The sequence below is a fragment of the Triticum dicoccoides genome, chromosome 5B, assembly GCF_002162155.2.
Source record: "Triticum dicoccoides isolate Atlit2015 ecotype Zavitan chromosome 5B, WEW_v2.0, whole genome shotgun sequence".
Classification (NCBI taxonomy): domain Eukaryota; kingdom Viridiplantae; phylum Streptophyta; class Magnoliopsida; order Poales; family Poaceae; genus Triticum; species Triticum dicoccoides.
Window position 1 is genome coordinate 184,577,111 of NC_041389.1, and position 3,606 is coordinate 184,580,716.

At 40.4% G+C, this 3,606-nt stretch overlaps 1 long non-coding RNA gene across 1 annotated transcript in view; it reads left to right on the forward strand.

Annotated features, from left to right (window-relative positions):
* Nucleotides 1-2,574, forward strand: part of LOC119305330 — a 5,119-nt gene extending 2,545 nt beyond the window's left edge. The window contains exons 2-3 of the long non-coding RNA XR_005148618.1: nt 1,803-1,988; nt 2,250-2,574. This is a non-coding gene — a long non-coding RNA (uncharacterized LOC119305330). The remainder of the gene's footprint in view (nt 1-1,802; nt 1,989-2,249) is intronic.
* The last annotated feature ends 1,032 nt before the right edge of the window (nt 2,575-3,606 follow it).

A 3,606-nucleotide genomic window follows, 5' to 3' on the forward strand; every position in this document is an offset into this window, starting at 1 on the left:
CCAGGGAGGGGAGGGAAGGGGTCCGGCTCACGCCCCAAGTAAGATAATTCAGTTCAGATGTAGCATGCCCATTAGATCCGGAAACATGAGATATCTCCTGCAAATTTGAATTTGTTGCCAAATTTTACTACGTGGCGTTGATGTAGCATGTCGGCTGGGTTGCCGGGACAAAGAGGAGGCTCGCGCACCGCGCCTTCGTCGACGCCATCAAACGCTTGATCGGCTGGGGCGTTAGCCAGATCACGCCTTTTCTGGTAATGTGTTAACTGTCTCACTATCAAAAAATTTGCTTAGTGTTATCTCTGTCGCATTGCTGAATGGTTGGTTGCAATCATAAGAAATGCAAGCATATTCTGGCAAACATGGCGTTTGTGATCAAGTTGAGCACTTCGATGCTTCTGAAAGTGCAGAAATGGAGATTTGCATTTACTGTTTGCTAGATCTGCATTAGCCTTGGAGGGAAAGAAAAAGGAGGAGAAACAATGATTACATGATAAAGAGAACAGCTTGGTCGCAGCGAGCATGATGAGCTAATTAAGGAAACTGATTTACTCAAATTAAGTGTGCTGAGATAGAACATGTATGCATATTTATGAGATATTTAATTATGTGCGATGGATGTAAGCTGCAGATTTCAGGTAGCCTTTTGTAAGTAGAGGAGCTTAAATTCTTTGGATCACTGACACTGACATTTGTATTTAAATGATGATGATAGATAAATATCTCACTATTGGGTTTGTATAGTTGCAATCCTCGAGCATGATAATTGTGGTACATTGTACAGCATAGAGATGTCTCATGTGAGTAGTGAATTGGCTTTTTTTTTTCTCTTACTTTTTTTTTGTTGAGGAATCCTATTTTCTCAATATACACCATATATGAAATTTATCATCTACACTTCTCTTTATCCTACTAACTTGAGCTTGTTGCAAAGGAAGTATAGACTATAAAATTGCTAAGAGGCCATGTCTTTATGATGTGGACTCGCTTGTTTAAATTTGAACAACGTATTTGAATTTATGCGTTTACTGTTATTTGTCCATCCTGTCTCCGCCGGCCCTATCACCATGAGGAAGACGATGCCAAGCTAGGCAGCGGCGCTGGGTTGTACGTCGAGCCTCCGTCAGCCGCCTCCTTCCTCTGTTTTGATCGGCTCTGCTACCACTGGTGCCCCGCCTCGACCTGCTCTACCCCGGTTTAGATCTGCACCTCCCCGAGCTCCACTCCATGGCACTCCTCCGCCAGAACCCATCCAACTTTGTAGGTCAACTTACGTGTGGAGGAGCCTAGCACAGCTAGCTATTTGCATGCTTGATAGTTCCTCTTCTGAAGATATGAGTTAACTTTCTGAACCTATGCACACGACATCAAGTATTAATTAGATTTCTTTGCATGAGTTAACTTTCTAAACCAATGCTTATGGCATCAAGTATTACCTAGAGTTCTTCTCTTAAGCTATTGTCCATACAAGAATCTGGGCGTATCATTTGGTTCAGATTCCAGCAGCAAGAACACATTGTTTTTTTGTAGATGTGTAACATTTTTCTTATGAATATATGGTCTTCCAACAGTAACAACATTTTCAATCTAATGGCCATAGCACACTCATGCATCAGGATGATGTTGATATATCCAAAGATATACTTGGCCGGATCAATTTACTTTCTCTGGAATTATTTCTTAGGTATGCGCAGATGTAGATGCTATGCATGCCAATGTGATTACTTACCCTTTTCATTAGACAGTGTGTTCTCATTGATCCATCCATACATCGAACCAACAATTTTTGTCACTCTATTCAGGTTGCAATCACGAACAACACTGAACTACTGGCCTATGTCAGTGAAATACTTCTTGCTTGCGTGAGTGGAAGTTTGAAACAGAGGAAGAGCAGACAACAAAGTGTATGGACTATGCCTTATTGCTTGACTTGCAATGAAGGAGTCCAGGTCCTTCCATATAGGACTTAATTACAAACTAACTACAGAGTGAGTATTTCTACTTAATGCCTCCATCATTGCAATTTTATCGTCTCTGAAGCATTAGGTAAAAGGGAACATATCGCTTTCTTTTAAATGGGTTCTGTTCTGAATCCAGTTAGCATATCCAGGCCATAGGTTTGCTCTTTCTCATATTTTTAGTTCACTGAATTTTTTTTTATAGATTACATTTTATAGGAATGACTCAATATTCTCATGGAAAAATGAGGATGGGGCACCCTTCTCATCTAACATCTGTTCTACCAGCAGGGCTGGTGGCACTCTATGGAATACGGAGCTACTTGATAAGTCATGGCATGAGATTGCCCGCTTTTGATATAAGCCAAGCATTAGCCTTGAGGTGATCTGTGTGGCTGCAGTGATACACTTGAATGAAAATATATGAAGCCATCACGGGATGTTGTTTTCAACCAGTATAAGGTTCCGTTGACTAAGCATGTAGAGACTGAAATGGAATTCCTGACACTATGTAACTTCATCTCTGGGGTAATTGAAGAAATGCTCCACGAATAAGGCATCCATCGATATATGTTCAACATCATGTTCCTCTACTTAAGCCAATGTTATTTTTAGGCTTGCTGGCTTGCTTTATTCATAATCGATGAGCTTTATTACCTAGCGTGTAACCTTCCAAGTTTATTTACCAATCGTTCATCAATTTTTAGTTTTGTGTGCATCCTTCCATGCAAGTACGGAAACAGGCAATCACGGCCATCAACTGTTGCCGCACCTACCACATATAAAGAAAATATGTAGGGCTTGTGCAATCGTTTTTGCTTTCTATTGACAGACTTTATATATGTTCGGTAAGTTGGGACGAAGGACTATCGATATACTTGCCTTCGTTAGAAAATTGGATATGGACCTGCATGTGAGATCTTTAGAGATCATTATGAACCTGTAGGTTTGAGCCTATGAACAGATAGAGACAAAGGCAAATATGTGACTGCAAAATGTTCCAGTTTGCAGCCAATCTTAAACATATATACAAGAACTGTAACCTATGCTTGACAAAAACCTTATAGATAGTGTGCTAGCTACCAGTACTGTGCAGATCCATGGAAGAGCTTTGTGCTAAAAATTAGGAGAAAGAGAATGTGCAACACACATCAGGGAGATTCTCTTCTTTTCTTCCTTTCTTTACTTTCTATTTTTCAAGTAGCAGGGTTGTTGCTGGTCAGGCCATCGGTTACTATTAAAACATAGTGTCCTTGCACCGTGGTAGCAAGCGCACAAGAGATCATCCAAGTGCTAGCACGATTGGTATTAGTACGACAGTACAATTGGTGTTTCTCACGTAAATTACATATACTAGTACTAGTGATTGGTATTGCAGCTTTGACCAGTACAAGCAATTAGGTGCTTTTTCTCCTATTAAAATTGTTCTTACAGATACGTACTACCAAAGACCTTTGTATTGGCAACCAGTATAATTTTGCGCGCAGGTTATTGGGCTGACGGTTCACAATCAGATTTTTGCTCTAGCCGATGACCTCTCACCCGGGTCGACATCCCCGTGATGTTGATCTTACTTCGGCGCGGAGGCCGTATTTGTTTTATTATTTATATAAACTTTGCATGAATTAACTATGCAAAGGATTTTTTA